The 18,467-nt window shown below is 35.1% G+C and overlaps 1 protein-coding gene across 2 annotated transcripts in view; it reads right to left on the bottom strand.

Moving 5' to 3' along the window:
* CDH19 (cadherin 19) overlaps positions 1–18,467 on the bottom strand; it is a 94,913-nt gene that overhangs the window by 13,062 nt on the left and 63,384 nt on the right. The gene's annotated exons all lie outside the window — the stretch shown is intronic.

The raw sequence follows: 18,467 nt of genomic DNA, 5'->3' as shown, positions 1-18,467 counted from the left end.
AGAAATATTGTCAACAAATTTGAAGAAGACTGTCACTTTCTGTACCACTCCACTGAGGAAATGATACAAAATGTGACTTGTTTAGATAAAATAAAGGATTCGAAAAGGCTGTTGAATATCCACTCAAAAGGTCAAAGTATTAATTAACACAATAATAGAATTAGAGCTAACAAGAAAATTTAGTCTATATTCTCTATTTTCTCTCTTTGTTTAGCATGTTATTAGGAGAAAAAATGTTGAGAAACTCATGGTATTTTAATATTATGGTCTGGACAGAAGCAGAGATACTCTGTTTCTAAAAAGGACTTTTTTACCAAATTATAGGTACTTAAGTGTCACAGATATGTAATGTTTTGCAGATATCTACTTATACTCAGTTAAAAATTTTACTTTCTTAAATTTTTATTTCAGTATATATTTCATTTCTTTTGTTAATTTTAAAAACAAACCTTATAAAGTTAATATAAAATCATCATATATAAATAAAAAAGATTAAATTATGAAATTATCTAACTACTATACCAAAGGTATCCATTCGGCCAATATTTCATTGGTATTTGGAGCACCCCACGCCATCTCAGGCCCTGGGGGTGAGACAGTGGCCAGCACCAAGCGTCTGTCACCACTGCTTACAATTTAATGGAGTAGAGAGACATAATACCTAAAGCAAAAAAGAAAAGTGCAGACTAAAACACCCACTATTTCGGGGTCAGAGGATCTGGAATCTAAACAAAAATTAGATTAAACTTCAGAAGTGAGCAGTGGTGACATCATGAATATTCTAAAAGGGCTTGTACTTCATTTTGAGGTCCCCTCCCAAGTTCTCAATTGGAAAAAACAGGATTTTATGTTTATTTAGGATCTCCTGATCCAAGTGATTGGGAAAAATCTGCATTTTAGAATGTTCACTCTGAAGACAGCCTTATTGTAAATCTGGAAATAGGGAACCCAGTGACAAGCTGTTGCCTCGATCCAGGGGAGCAAATAGTTTGTACTCAAGACCTCCTGATGTGATCTATAAAGACAACAACAATCACAGTTACAGAACATGAGCTCTTTTTAATGAGAAATCATATGGAAATTGCTGAAGTGTTTATATAAACTGAAGCTGGTAACAACATGCTCTCAGGTGACGATATGGTTTCCCAGGCTCCAGATTTCCCTCAGGGAAAGTTGTTATTGTCAAAGAGGGTACACAATGTATTCTTCGGACTACTACCCCGCCACTAAGAACTGACTGCCTTGGAAATTTTCTACATGCCTTCAGACTTCACTGATAAAGATAACTAATGAGCAAGAACTCTGGGTATATCCCTGCACGGGAGCCGTGAAACGGGATAATGAGCAGTCTGATTTTATAGGAGCGTCCTTCAGCATAACTGTTCATGGTTCACTCCAGAAGATGTCTTGGGCCCCTGGTAGTGTCCCAAGAGTGAGGATAGAGCAAAATTGACAGATTACAGGGGCATTTAGGGGATGGAACTCAGAGAATCAGTGATTGACTGGATATGAAGAATCCAAGAGTAGAACGAATCAAAGATGATGTCCACACATCATTCCTGCACAACTTGGTGAGTTATGGTAATTTTGCAAGAGATGTTAAAACAACAACAAACAAATGCAGCAGGCTTGGAAGATAATTCGGCGTAACCTTAGGGCATATACGTAGAAATCTCGAGTTAACGGGACATACAGCTTGAAATATAGGAGAAAAAACTGGCATGAAGATCTAGAAGTCATTTGTGTATGAACTTTAATGAAGACATAGGTATGACTGAAAGCAAAGAGAGTGATTTTGAAAAAATAAATAAATAAATAAAAGAACAGGACACAAGAGAGAAAGGAGGTGAGAAGAAAACCAGACTATAATGCAGGATCATGGAAATTTAGGCAATAGAAAATTTTTACATGGAGACAATGTAAATGTCTTTACATTAGAATATTGTTATGAGAGAATCTAAAAATCCCTGATATTATACTCTATTTCTGGAAAAGATATTTGGTATCAGTCAAGATAATGGGAATCATTAATTTGAAAAATTAGAACTATTTCCCCCAAACAGGAAAGGCAAATTGCCCTAGTGTCAGCTCATTTATTATACTCATCCTGCAAAACCACTGAGCCCTCGCTCTCTCTTCTCCTCCCTACCCTGGGCACTTACACACTAAGAACAAATACAAAAATTCTGTTTCTCCATATAGATCATTAAGGAAAGTGCCTGATTTTCTCCAGAATGGAGAGCAACTATTGTTGCATTTTGATGTTCTACGATGAAGGTATTATCTATCCAAAGCAGATAGATAGCTTTTAATTTGCCATCCTGTCCAGCAATTAAGCCTGTGGAAGTAAGATCAAGAATGATTTTCACAGTGGGGTGTCTGGGTGATTCAGTTGGTTAAGTCTCTGACTCTTGGTTTCAGCTGAGGTCATGATCTCAAGGTCAAGAGACTAATCCCCATTGCAGGGCTCCGAGCTCAGCAGGAGGTCGGCTTGAAGATTCTTCCCCTCCGGCCCTCCCCCACTTGTGTGTACGCTCTCTTAAATAAATAAATAAATAAATAGATAGATAGACAGATAGATACATCTGTGTTTTTTTTTTTTAAATATTTTATTTATTTATTTGAGAGAGAGACAGTGAGAGAGAGCATGAGCGAGGAGAAGGTCAGAGGGAGAAGCAGACTCCCCATGGAGCTGGGAGCCCGATGCGGGACTCGATCCCGGGACTCCAGGATCATGACCTGAGCCGAAGGCAGTCGTCCAACCAACTGAGCCACCCAGGCGTCCCGATACATCTGTTTTTTAAAAAAGAATGATCTTCACAGTATGAGAAGACATAAAATACTTCCTTACTGATTTTTAATTTATTACATGTGAAAATCATAGCATTTTGTATATATTATGTAGATATACATTAAATTGATTCTATTTCTTTTTAAAAATCATTAAATTTTAATTTGGTAAGAACATTTAACATGAGATCTACCCTCTTAAGTTTTTAAGTGCACACACTGTGCTGTTAGTTCTAGGCACTGTGTGGGGCAGCAGATTGCTAGAACTCAGTCACGTGGTATAACTGGACCTTTGTACCTGATGAACACCAACTCTCCATTTTTTATATTTTTAAATGTGACTTCAAGAAAATTTAAAATTTCATCATATTTATTTGGCAGTACAGCACTAGATCTCATTTTCTCGACTAAAGGTCATTCTTTTTAGTAACTTTTTTGTATATATATTTTACATATCATTGTATGGACCTGAGCTGCAGAAGACCATGAAGTGGTAGTGTGAAAGCAGAGATTTCTTCCTCATCATTGTTTTAAAGTCTGCTACCAACATGTTTCGGTATTAAGTGAGATCGTGACTGTTGATTTGAGTGCAAGTATCATCATTTTATTCTTACTCTATTTATTATGGCTGCATCTTGTCTTGGTTTATTTGTTACCCTGAATTTAAGTTTTAATTTCGTGGAAGGTCTTCTTATCATCATCAAATGAAGTTTATCTGCATCTTTTTTTTGTTCCTTTGAGATACTGAAATAATGGAAAATATTAACAGATTTTAAAATACTGTTTTTCTCCTTAAAGACGTTTTTCTATTCTCCTTATCACCATTTAGTACCTTCATAAATTGTTTTTAATTATAATTTACATATAATGGTTACAGCCATATTCTTAACAACCATTTTGTGTTTATATTTGCAGGTGTTTAATTTTGTCACTTTTCTTTCAGTAAAGCTACTCAGAGTAATTTGAGGAGCGCCCCTCTCCCCCTTTGTTTTGAATGTTTTGGGAAAGTTTATATAGCATGGGGACTAGTAATCACTAATAATTTTGATTTCTTGGCCTAAAATATTCTTAATAATGTTAATGATTTTTCTTTGAATCTCTATTCTTATTTTTCTTACACCATTATTTTTGCATTTTATCACCTTTTATTCCAGCAAATGATTTTAAACTTTCATTTTGAAATAACTGTAGCTTCTCAAAAAATCTCAAAAACAGTGCAAAACACATTTTGAATACTTCTTTCAGCTGACCCAATGGTCACATCTTACATAATTGTAGAAATCAAAATGGGTAGAATATTATTAAATGGATAATATATTCAGTTTTCACTGGCATTTACTTCCGTGTGTGTGTGTGTGTGTGTGTATGTGTTGGCATGTGCGTGTATAATTCAAAAGTTTGATCTCATGTAATGACCGGTGTCACCACACCCAATCAGGATTCAGAAGACTTTTATCACCACATGTGTGAACTCCTTCATACTACTCTTTTTTGGTCACATTTACATCCCCACTCCTTCCCTTGTTCCTTGGCAACGACTAATTCCTTCTCTGTCTCTGACGGTTTTGATTTTTGGAGGATGTACTATAAATGGAATCATAGAGCATGTAAGCTTTAGGATGTTGCTGTTTTCATGAAACGTAATGCCTTTGAGATTCATTGCGCTATGCGTGTACAAATAATCTGTTCCTTTTATGGCCAGGTGGTACTCCTTTTTACGGATGTATCACACTTTGTTTAATCATTCCTCTGGGGACTGACATGTGGATTATTTTGGTTTTGGCTATTATGAATAAAGTTGCTATGAATATTTTTATATGAACATAAGTATTTCTCTGACATGTGTGCGGCACTCTGCCCAGTGATGATTATTAGGTTTTACAGTAAGTATATACTTAGCTTTATAATAACCTGTCAAATTATGATCCATTTTTTATTTCCACTTCCTCTCCTCCCAGCATTTGATGATGTTTATGGGTGGCGTTATTCTAACCATTCTGGTAGGTGTGTAATAATAGTTCATTGTAATTTTAAACTGCATTGTCCAAATACCTAATGATGTGCAACATCTTTTTGTGTGCTTTCTTGCTTTCTGTATAACCTCTCAGTGAAATGTCCTGTCATGTCTTTTGCCCACGTTATAATTGGATTATTTTTTTTTACTGCTGAGTTTTAAGAGTTCCTTGTATATTCCAGGTGCAAATCCTTTGAGTAGTCTTTGGTTTTCAAATACTTTCTTCCAACCTGTAGGTCGTTTCTTTAATCCTTTTAACAGGGATTTACACATTTTTAAGTTTTTATAAAGTCAAATTAATACCTTCTTTTTGTTATGAATTGGGGCCTTTCGTGATATATCTAAGAACTCTGTTTAGTCACAGAGAATAGGTTTTTTTCCTGCGTTTACTTCTAAAAGTTTTACAGTTTCAAGTGTATGTATAAATCTATGATACATTTTGAAATAACTTTTATATAAGGTACGAGGTTTAGGTGGAGTTTCCTATTTCTTCACTATGTATATCCAATTGCTCCAGCAAAATTTGCTGAAAAGACTAGAGAATTTATATGTATCTTTGCATTTGTTCTGCAGTACTTTTCATGTCATCCAGATTTTCAAATTTATTAGGACATGCAAATATTTTATTATAAAATACGGGGTTTTTTACATATATTGATCTAATTGTTATTTCCTTTAATTTGCATACTCAAAGGTAAATTTTTCTTGTATTACAAATACCAGTTTTGAAATTAAATAAACTGGTCAATAAAGAAAGCAGTATTTAATTACTTTAAGAAAAAAAAGTGGCAAATGCAATTCATTGTTATTGCTCCAGAAATTTAACAAGCAACAACTTAATCTCCTTCAAACCAATCAAAAATCAATAATCTGACAAAATCAAAACTTCCAAAAAGAAAACAAAACCAACCTCAATTAATGTTTATACTGAAGTTTGTAACTTTTATTTTATTTTATTTTATTTATTTATTTGACAGAGAGAAATCACAAGTAGGCAGAGAGGCAGGCAGAGAGAGAGGAGGAAGCAGGCTCCCTGCTGAGCAGAAAGCCCGATGTGGGACTCAAACCCAGGACCTGGGATCATGACCTGAGCCGAAGGCAGCGGCTTAACCCACTGAGCCACCCAGGCGCCCCAGTTTGTAACTTTTAATTTTTATTTTATAAGCAATGGATTCCTTTAAGCACAGGATAAAAAATATTAATCTGTTCCCACCCTTATCTGCGTTGAGAGTTTTGTTTTTGCGCAATGTCATGTGTACATACACACCTTTTTTAGTTCATTTAGAATTCCTTTACAAGGGAATGAGCCCTGTGTCAAGAACTCGTAAGACTACTCTTAACCGTTAATTTTAACAGTAACAAAATTAACTTTTAACAAAGGCCAATTCTACCCGTTGTCTTACTTAATAGAATTTTATCTTTACTAAATCCCTATAAGATAGGGCAAAAGTGTCTTTCTTTTTCAAATGAGGAGACTGGTATTCAGTGTGGTTAGATCATCATCTTATTTGGGAAGTATGGGTGATAGTAAAATCCTCTTGTAACTATACCAGTCAATTTTTCTGTTACTGCTATTTACTGTTGTTTTTGATGTTTCATTCCTAAATGAGGGGAAACGTATTTGAATTAAAACCCATGGTTTTCTACATATGCGATTTTTAGATAATAATGAAGAATATTAATTAGCCCATACAACGCCCCCAAATTAATAGTAGAAAACAAATGTTTGTTGCAGTCCACTCTAAAGGACTCTTTGTGTCTATAAAAACGGGGACAAAATAAACACATAAAAACAAGGGGAACATTTAAAGAATAATAAAGGAAACAAAAATTACTTTCCTATTCTGTCAACTTTTCTCAAATGGTAAAGAGGTAAATTCATCACATTCACACAAATACATTCAGTTATCACTGGAAAACTTAAGCTTTGTATTGTTTAAGACTAAATTAGAAGTTTAGTAGATAATACCACTCAAAAAGAAAGAGAGAGAGAGAGTATACTGAGTTAATAAATACCTATCTTGTCCTTGACTCTGGTCACTTTGGGGCCAAGAAAGATAATTAGCTGGAAAATAATGACTTATTGTTTAGCTAATATTCTATTTTTTTAAGGTTTTATTTATTTGTCAGAGAGAGAGAGGGAGCACAAGCAAAGGGAGAAGGAGGTTTCCCCCAGGGGGAAGAGCCCGATGTGGGACTCAATCCCATGGCCCTAGGATAATGACCTGAGACACCCAGGTGTCTTAGCAGGAAACTACTGGGAGGGTTGTTTTTTTTTTTTTTAGATTTTATTTATTTATTTGACAGAGAGAGAGTGAGAGCAAGCACAACCAGGTATAGAGGCAGGCAGAGAGAGAGGGAGAAGCAGGCTTCCCACTAAGCAGAAAGCCACAGATCATGACCTAAGCCAAAGGCAAACACTTAATTAACTAACTGAGCCACCCTGGCACCCCATAGATTTCTAACATTGTAATGCATTCAAGCAGTGTCCAATATCCCCAATAAAGTTGTCATTAAGAAATCACCATTTTGGAAAAAAAAAAAAAAAAGAAAGAAAGAAATTCTCATTTTGGGAAGAAACAAGCAAAATTCTATCTAAAATAATAAAAAATATTGTATATAATAAGACATTGTTTTAAGACATACAGATCTTTAAATGCATTTGGAAAATTTTAAATTGTTTTAAAATGCTACACTTTTGGACTCTCCATTTATTCATAGATTTATATTATAAAAAGTGAACCAGTATAGCTCATGGATAATCTTATAAAATCTCACACACACAGTCACATCATGGGCTTTAAAAAATGAGTTTCATAATTCAAAGTGTCTTGCCCTAATTATTTGCAAATATATATTTTAAAAATCTGATAATCTTGATGCCAAAATTAAGGTAATGAGGGAGAATACTGATTTTAGAGAATAACATTGGTTGTTCTGAATCTAATTGCATCAAATTGTGTGACTTCAAGACTCATTAATTTGGTTGTTCTAATAATCTAGGAGCCAATTTCAAAGACTGCTTTCCTTTTTATTGGGTTTAGGGTGCTTTCTTAGGTAATTGGCATCCCCAAACACCTTTCACTTTGGTTGTTATTCTTAAATTAAGATCTCTACATGCTTACATTTTACTTATACTCATTTTGACATGCTTACTTTGTTAGTATTTCTATACCCATAAATAAGTTATTAAAGATGTTTTCTATAAATCAATTTATTATAAATGCTTACTCCATAAGAATATAAGCAGTAAATATTCCATTTTAAAAGACTATGTAATAGAATGTGGTTTCTTGATAAAATATAAAAATTATGCTGATTTGTACAAAAGCATATTATAGAAAATGATTCAGGTAAGTTCAATAGGATCAACATATACTACAGAAAACATTCACATTAAGAAATAATTAAGATGTCATCTGTAATGGATTCAGAGCGCTTGAATACTTCTTCATTGACAAGCTCTCTCATACTATTTCTGAAAGATCACTTACTACATCAATACCAAGAACCCGCTGTTAAACAAGATGATTTCTCATCAAACAAGAACTACTACTGTATGTTAATACCAGAATGACGTTTTCAGGTTTTTGCAGTAGCTATTTCCCCATTTATCTTTTGTCTTTATTTTTAACTAACATATACTGATAAAGCCAAAAAGGTATAGAGTATATGAATATAGCTATTTGTAATTGAAAAGGTTTTTTTTTGTTGTTTTTGTTCCAAGTTTTAATTTAAATTCTAGTCAGTTAACATATAGTGTAATATTGGTTCCAGGAGTAGAATTTGGTGATTGATTCATGACTTACATTTAACACCCAGTGCCCATCCCAACAAGCGCCCTCCTTACTACTTATTACTCTTTTAGCTCATCCTCTGCCCACCTCCCTCCTTCTACCCTGTTTGTTCTCTTAGTTTAGAGTCTTACGGTTTCCTTCCCTCTCTTTTTCCCCCTTCCCCTATGTTCATCTGTTTTACTTCTTAAATTCCACACAAGTGAAATCATATGGTGCTTGTCTTTCTCTGACTTGTTTTTCTTAGCATAATACATTCTGGCTCCATCCATATCATTGCAAACATGACATTGCAAGATGTCATTCTTTTTGATGGCTAATATTCTATCATATATATATATATATATATATATATATATATATATATATATATATATATACTACAGCATTCTTTTTCTGAGAGGGAGGGAGAAGGGGCAGAGGGAGAGAGAATCTCAAGCAGGCTTCACATCCAGCATGGAGCCCAATACAGGATTGGATCTCATGACACTGAGATCATGACCTGAACTGAAATCAAGAGTTGGAAGCTTAACTGACTGAAGCACCCAGGCACCCCTACCACATCTTCTTTATCCATTCATCCGTTGATGAACATTTGGGTTCTTCCTATAGTTTGGCTATTGTTAATAATGCTGCTGTAAACATCAGGGTGCATGTGCCCCTTTGAATCAGTATTTTTTTTTTAAAGATTTTATTTATTTATTTGACAGAGAGAGATCACAAGTAGACAGAGAGGCAAGCAGAGAGAGAGAGGAGGAAGCAGGCTCCCTGCTGAGCAGAGAGCCCAATGCGGGACTCGATCCCAGGACCCTGAGATCATGACCTGAGCCGAAGGCAGCGGCTTAACCCACTGAGCCACCCAGGCGCCCTGAATCAGTATTTTTGTATCCTTTGGGTAAGTACCTAGCAGTGCAATTGCTGGGCTGTAGTGTAACTCTATTTTTAACTTTTCTGACGAACCTCCATACTATTTTCCACAGCGGCTGCAGTAGTTTGCATTCTTACCAATACTGTAAGAGGGTTCCCCTTTCTCCGCAACCTCACCAACACCTATTTTTTCCTGTGTTGTTAGTTTTAGAAGTTCTGACAGGTGTGAGGTGGTATCTCATTGTAGTTTCGAGTTGTATGCAACTGAAAAGATTTGCTAAATTTGACACTGCTTACAAGCGTTGCATTTTTTGTACAATTTGCTTTTGCATTTTTTGTCTTCTATGATAGCTTCTAATGTTTAAGTTTTTTCACTTTTTGGTATTGTTACCTTTATATATTGTCCATATTCATTCAATCTTATTTAAGGCTAGAGCGTTCTGTACCACTCCTAGGATTTTATGTCTCTATTAGAAATTTAAAGTATTTGGTTTAAAAAAGCATTTGCCATAACTTTGGATAGCTGTACACAAATGTATGTGTACTGATGCACACATGTACACACATATGACAAAACTAGCCCAACTAGTGAATGATGAGTGGGGTTATCATTTGCAACTTGAGGGAAAATTCTTTGCCTCTGAATCCTTATATTTCTAATTAATGAAAACCTTCTGAAAAATGATCATATCCATATTTCTCTAAGGTACATTAATTACAAATAACTGAAGAAAATAAACAAGAAATAACAGACTTTGTTGGAGTTTCCCTTAGAGTGGTCTTCCACGTTATTGAAAATAAAAGAGAAGAGGAGAGCTATAAAATGAGAGCAAGAGAGAAAGAGAAAGCAGTATTTTTCTTGGTTTTCTGGGATTGGTATCCCAATTTTGTTTACTAATCATTCCATCTGTATTTTCTGCAATATCCCACTAAAATATCACAAAATGTTAGGAAAGTGAATGCTTCCAAATCTGAGGCAGAGAATATAAAAGATGAGTTTATGTATTAGTCTGGGTCCAACTGAGGGAAAGGAAGCACACAGTAATTTAAAAGGAGGAATATTAAGAATTATTAAGCTATACTAGGAGAGTAACTATAAAGATGCAATAAGAACTCCAAAGAGTACTTGGAAGTTCAGTGAAATTATCCAAAGACACAAGTGTGGAAGATAGGCCCTCTCCCCAAGACAAGTTTTAGACCTCCTTGGAGAACATGTGGTTGCAGCATCTTGTTTTCAGAACAAAGGAGCTCATCACTGGGTTGCCTGGGTCAGAGCTAGCCCACATTCTCCAGGCAAGCAGAACAATCCCCCAGGGTGCAAGTGTGTGGGTGGACAGAAATGCAGATGGAGTTGGGAGGCCACTGCAGGTACAAGGCCTGAAGCTCACAGCGTCCATACTGGGAGGGCTGCAAGACCTCAACAGGCCTTGGATGGAGTGGTATGGTTGCTGAGGGAATGTACCTTTAGGACCTTTGGGGCTATACTTGTGGCTGGATAAAGTACCACATATATCTTCACACTGACCAACTCTGCAGGTTGAGAAAGGCAAAAATAAACATTCTACACAGAGAACCAGAAAAAGAAGACCTTTTCCCTCTTCAACGTTCATTCCATGCCCTCCTTTGACAAGGCTCAACATCGCATTCCCAATAAGAATAATGCTCTAAAGGAACCAATCCATTATCATGGTATCACAGAACAGGTACTTTTTAAGGCAGTACTGAAGCATGAATGTGAAGCCAGAAAGCAGTAAATTAGTAAGAGGCAAAGCCTAGAACATATTGCTGTACCAGAAAAGATGAAAGCAATCAAAGACTAATAGGTCATGTCTAAAGTACACAGAAACTGATACGAATGTCTGAAGATCTATTCTTCACCACTCTTTATCCATTTATAATTCTCTTTGAAATGTAGATTGCTTACATTTTTTTCTTTCGTTTCTACTTGTGTATGTGTATTTATGTATGGGTAAGCACGTGTAAGCATGCTTTAAACTATATGGTGCCATGTTTTCTGAGTATCAGAGAGGCCTGCTGTTTTTTATGAAGAGTGTTGTGAGGAAGGAGAGAACGTAGGAGAAGAAAGAGGGACCTCACTTTGGGATGCTTAATATAAACAAATTCACACCAAATTCCATCCTCCTTGGTACAAAGACTCCCTCAGGTTTTGCTTTTATGAAATTTTATATTCCCTACCCCAACATTTTCTAAATTATATTTCAATTTACTTGGGGGGTAAGCCTCAGGCCAGGAGGGGCATTATTGAAGGTTCCTCCTTTCTCCACACTGCCTTCATTTCTGACTCTTCAGTCTAGAGGAGATTTCCTCTTCGCTTACACACCCAAATTTCCTGTTTGCTATCTGGAGTAGTATATGCTATTTCTGCATCCTTCCTTGGCTCAGTCAAGAATTCATATTATGTGACATATATATTTCCCAGTTTGTGTTTTGATGGTGTCGCTGCTTTCTTATTTTGTTAATAGACTACTTATTCCTTATTTTTAAATAGAGTAAAATGCATTTCCTCTGAATGTTTAAACAGAATGCTCTTAATATTTTGCTTATAGGCGCCATTAAATTAAAAATAATTATGTTGTCTGCATAAAAACCATTTCAGTTACACAAGATATGCTTTATTATCTTTCAAAGCACATATTTTTTGACAGCTTATTCCATTAAGTTGTAATGTTCACACATTACTATCTAAGTTTTAGGAATGAGTAAGAGATTAAGAGTACTTTTGAACGTTTTTAATGTCACTCTGGGAGGTACATATTTATATTAGGGGCTTGGTTTCGACTGTACTTGAAGGAAGCCTATCCAGTAAATTTCAAACCAGAAATCAGAGACCAACTCAATCTGATTTCACATGTAACATCTGAGGAAACTTGGTACAAACAGTGATGATCCAGGAGCCACGATAGCCCTAACACCCACCCACTAAATAAGGCATCATCAACTATGTGTCCGGAAGAAAATATCTCTGGTAATGTTGGGTATCTTGGCAGTACTCAGCCTTTACACTGATGTCAATTCAGAAACCACAGCATATGTAGCCATGTGAGTGGGGATTTTTGGACTCCCCTTGGATTGGAGTGGAGGACCGTTATAGGGAGGCATGCTGCGTATCGTTTTTTTCAGATACTTACAGACCTTGGACAAACTTCTAAATGTGATAGTGACATCTATGAGTCCTCTGACTTATCTGATGATTTGTGGCATTCCTCCTTAAAGGACACGGATTATGAAATAGCACTAACCCATGTGACTTATTCTGAGTTTGAGTTTTGCATCTCCCAGAAAGGAGGTGAGATTCAGTTGTATTGATTTCATTTTTGTTTTTGCCCTCACAATCGCAGGTGTAATTAATTTATTGGTACAAAAATTAGAAAGAGGGGCACCTGGGTGGCTCAGTTTTTAAACTTCTGTCTTTGGCTTAGGTCATGGTCCCAGGGTCCTGGGATTGACCCCAGCATCGAACTCCTTGCTCAAGGGGAAGCCTGCTTCTCCCTCTCCCACTCCCTGTGCTTGTGTTCCCTCTCTTCCAGTGTCTTCTATAAAATGAATAAATAAAATCTTTTAAAAATTAGAAAGAAAACTTTTTTTCTATTTGCTTTTGTATTGTGCAAATAATCTAAGGACAGCTAGTCTTTGTAATTATCAGGATATAGTTAAGATAAGCATCATTCTTGGAGAAAGAAACTATAATCCTTGCTCACTCATAAGCTATATGATGTTGAAAAAGTTACCTAAACTTTTCGAGGCATAATATACACATCAGTAAAATTATAAAAATATGGCATGTCATAGATTTCCCACAGAGCTTTGTTTGTAAACTCTAAGTCACACAAGAACTTAACACCACTATATCCAACAGATACCGCTCTTCTTCAGCAAAGTTCAACTCTCAATATGGCTTTAAAGTCTGTTGCTTCAAAATTAGCATTTGAGTTTCTTTTTGAGCAGTTCTACTCATTTTTAAAGACTATTATTTCATTTTTTGATTCTTAGAAGTATTGATGATAATAAGGAAATATTAACTTAGTATTAGTAAGTAATCTTTCCTTCAGTAACTAGAGAGGCACATTCATTAAATCTAGGCTACATTCTGGGAACCTAGTGACATGATCCTTTTTATGCCTTCAGCATCGTGCTATTTCATCATCTTACAAATCACTTCATCATTACTCATAAATTTCTCTTAATGTGCTTTTAAAAGACTTATATGAAACTTGTAAGATGAATGGCCTAGAAGGATGATAAAATAATGAAATAAATCTTCCCCATTGCATCATTCTCTTCTTCCTCTTTTTAAATGTGTTGCTTAAAGTATTACATCATTGTTCAAAAAGATAAAAAAACTGATACACTATCTTTTTAGTTTGATTTTATTTTTTCTTTAAAAACAGTTGAAAATTCAAGATTTTTCATTTTACATTCATAATGCTAGAGGGAAAGAAATTGACAGAGGAAGTAATTTCACAGTAGTGTGTGAATAGAAGATGAAAACCAAAAGCAGAAACCAGCACTACAGACACAAGATGATGGTGAAACTGATCATGTAAAAAAAGGTTTGAGACAGAGTCCTCAGATGAAGATAAAACAGATGAATATTCTCAAAATCAAGAATCAGCAAATGAACAATATGATTTTAAGGATAAAGGAAAAATATAGCAATCATCCTTTTAGTCACTCAACAGGAAGGCCTTCATCACACGATATTTTGCGATAAGAATCTGGGCTGTTCTGTTTGGCTAAAAATAAATGTGACAGTATTTTTTCATCTTTTATAAATGTTTTGCACCAAAATCTACTTGATTTATCTTACAAATGGAAAACTGCTGAAGGCAGAATGTATCTAAATGTCACCGGAAGGAAGGGAATGCAATAGGATTTTTCTTTTTAACTAGATTATTATATTTTCGGTTTATAAATTTAAAGATTAAATGCTTTGCAATCACAGAGCAAAGAAGATAGCCATTCCTTCTTCAACAAAAATATGAGCTATAAGGGTATTTTAAACTTCTCGGAGTATTACATACTGAGAAGTACGTATCTGGCATGTTCACATTCTGTTAACATTTGACCAAGAGGACCATAGCATTCCCCTTGGCCTGACTCAATTTTAGACAGGATTCTTCCTGACTACAATCTCCTGACCTCCATTTTTTCTGACCAATTACAAGAGATAATTTCTCATAGCAAATTCTTTCTCTGACCCTTTGTAATGTAGATAAATCTCCCAAACTCTTTCAATTTGGGGATGCAGGATGGTCTTTCACAAAAGCCTGAAAACCATCCTTTTCAAATATAGACATCAACCGAGATAGGACCCCATCTCTCAGCCTCTATGGGAGGGTAGAAGCCTAACTTCTCTAGGAACCAGTCACACAGCTGTTCTAATCACACTGGCCATCCTCCCCCTCCCCACACGCGTCCTCTAGCACTTTTTCACTAGCTCAGCCCAGCGTTTAAAAACTCTCCTAGATTTTGTTTCAACACAGTTAAGTTCATTTGTCTCCCTTAATGCAATGGTCTTGACCTTTATTGCAATAATTTGAATTACATCTTCCTTGCCATTGCTAACAAGTGCCCAGTGCAATTTCTCTTTGCCACATTTTAGTCAAGTTGTTTTGCACTGTCATTTTATTTATATAGCTGTGAATGACTTACAAAATTATATATATATATTTTTTTAATTTTAATTTTTAACAAAATTATATATTTTTAAAGAGTAAATTTGACCATATGGTAAACTGTGAGGATGATTTTTCCCCCCCTGGAATAGTGGGATTTAAGTCTGTTGACACTTCCTCCTCAAAAACTGTTGCACTCATGCATGTCCACATCAAAACTCTTGTTTCTCTCCTACATTACTGGTCCCACCTACTCAGTCTACTTTGCAAGATTCTCTTTCTCTACTGAATCCTTAAATATTGCCAATCCCAAAGGTTCTGCTCAAGTTCGTTCATAGTCTCGCTTTTTATTTTCTTCCTGGGTGATATTCCATATACTACAAATACTACCTACAAATATTCTAGTAAGTCTAAAATCTCTATTGTTAAATTCAATAGTATCTTTTCTTTTCTGCTTTTACCTGACCTGTAAGCAGCAAATAAAACAGGTACTAACCTCTCTCCTTGGAATACTTGTTTAGTTTCTATGTTACTATACTCTCCTTGCAAATTTTATTTTCTAGTGTTCCGACTCCCAAACACTAATACTAAAATATCTGTGTCTCAGTCTTTAGACTGATTCTTGTCTCCGTCCATACTCTTTCTTTAAAGCATCTCATCACACTGCAAAGTTTTAAATATCACCTACAAGGCTAGTAATTTCAAATGTGTACTCCAGAGAATTACAGAAAAAATGCTCTTTATTTCAGGAACTACTGTCTTCATGCTCTGTTCATTTATCCAACTAGTTATTATTGGGAATCACACTGCCAGTTGACAAGAATATAAAAATAAATCCATTCATTGTTCACAAGGATCTTGGAATCTAGAAAACACATGAAACTAGAAATGACTCATTTTGCAAACACGTAAGATATATTCAAATTATGGATAGAGAGGCAACAAAATATAATGGTAACATGCATGTATTCCGATGCTAGCACTCGGGATAAAATATCTTTCTCTTTACATAGGAAGTAGCAACTTCCCTGGGCCTCAGTTTCTTCACCTGGAAAATGAGACACATTATATATTTCCCTCACATTTTTTTTTGAGAATTTTTGAGAATTGGTCTAATGTTTATAATGATGCTAGAATCATGCCTGGGATGTTGTAAATATATATTTGTTTAAAATAGTTTGATTATGTGGCATGTGAGTTCAGTTTTGCAGTATAGTTAAAATTCCAATAGGAACTGACAAGGGCATTTCAGGAAGAAGGGTCGATATGAACAAACTCTAGAGAATGTAATTTATATTTTGAAAGACAAGCAATTCAGAGTGTGAACAGGAAATGTGTGTGTATATATATATATATACACATATACAATTGTGATCAAATCAAAGAGAGTGATAAATACCAGGCCAGTGAGTTTTGTACTTTTATGTGCTGGTATTGGAAAATCTATTGAAGTTTTGAGTACTGAAGTCAGAAAACTGTGCTGTAGGAAGTTTTGTCTGCTCTGCCCTTTGCTGTGAATTCATCTCTGCCTAATGCCTGAAGCCTCCTGTGATCACGGTGTCACTGTCAGTGAGCAGAAGTAGAAAAAAAAAATTCTCATTCTCAAAAAAGGGAGTATTCCACAATATTACAAATGCACTGACACTCTGAGTTCTGGCCTATGAGCCAGATTCTGTGAAAAGAATAAATGATCCACTGAGTCAGTAAGGATATGAGTGGACTCTAATGTAATCACCAGTGAAAGGAGCTCGTTCCTATTAGAAATGTCGATTTCCATCTTTTCACATGATGCACAAGTTGAAAAAGATTATTATAAACATGATTAGTTAGAGTTGTTATAAATAACTGGAGGAGTTAGAATAAAAGCTCCAATGTGATCAATAGGGTTGGGTAGCCTCATCCTGAGAAGTGTTTACAAAATAGGGCGAGGGCGCTGGTCTCAAGTCTCTTACATAAACTGTGTTGCTTCCCAAATCTTCTGTCCAACTCAGCCCAGATAAGACCATCAAACTTACAACTTTATTGGGTAAGTGGATTTACCACCCAAGACGTTTAAAAAAATAAGTGTATAGTAAATTAAGCCTACTTTTTTTAAGTTTGGGAATAGGTTGTCTAATTAGGGGGGGGTACTGTGAATACATCCATGTTTACATAAAGCATATAAAATATTTAAATTTGACATATATAATTTTAATAACTATAAAATGTAATTGTACTTAACAATAATTATAAAATACAAGTCATCTTAAATATGTAAATGTAGTATGTAGAGATTTAGAAAATTGTGAGATTAAATTATTTCCAAAATTGTTTTAATTTTAAGCTTATTATGTGTCCAGATAGACAGATGTGTTTGAAAAGTTTGAGAACATCAGATATGTTAAATTTCTAAGTATGTCAGCTATTTATAATTCCAAGTTCAAAGAAATGTTTAAAGCTAGTTTCTACAGGAGTCGTTGGTAGCAGTTCATCTGCATTCTGTTTCAGGGTTTCCTTTACACCATATAGTCTGTCCACAGGTTTCTAAAATTAGTTCGATTTTGGATCTGGGGGAAGTGTTGCACGGTGAGAGTCTCTGAAAGTTTTACATTGACATTTTACTTTATCAAAAACCCTGGGTCCTACCAATTCAAATTAAGTAGCTTAAGTTTAAATTCATTTGCATATTTATTATAATTTTATTATTATTTTAAACTTAGGAAATGCTTATAGGCAGTATTTCAGAATTATTTCTGGAATACAATGTATTCTAAAATACATATGGCCAAATCAATTTCACAAGACATTTTAAGAGCTACTAATCATCCCTGTTATGTCTCAATTGAATAATCCATGGCAATTCATGTATACTTCATTCTTAAAATATGTCTATTTCCTAAGTCAATCAGAGGAAGACAATTATCATATGATCTCTCTGATATGGGGAATTTGAGAGGCAAGGTCGGGGGTTGTGGGGGGAAGGGAGGGAAAAATGAAACAAGATGGGATCAAGAGGGAGACAAACCATAAGAGACTATTAATCTCACAAAACAAACTGAGGGTTGCTGGGGGTGGGGGGTAGGGAGAGGGTGGATGCGTGATGGACACTGGGGACAGTATGTGCTATGGTGAGTGCTGTGAAGTGTGTAAGACAATTCACAAACCTGTACGATAATTCACAGACCTGGACCGCTGAAGCAAATAATATATTATATGTTAATAACATTTTAAAAAATTTAAAAAAAGCAAATTAAAAAATGCCTATTTCTTACCATATTAAATATTTGAAAATGAAGCAAAATGTTGGCTACTATTATTTACTGGCAGAAAATTAAAAGTTCCATTTTTGTGAAATCCAAATTGTTTTCACCTAGCTTCATTGAAAAA

This window comes from Lutra lutra, chromosome 12, assembly GCF_902655055.1.
Source record: "Lutra lutra chromosome 12, mLutLut1.2, whole genome shotgun sequence".
In the NCBI taxonomy this organism is placed as follows: Eukaryota; Metazoa; Chordata; class Mammalia; order Carnivora; family Mustelidae; genus Lutra; species Lutra lutra.
This window is presented reverse-complemented; position numbering and strand designations above follow the sequence as displayed.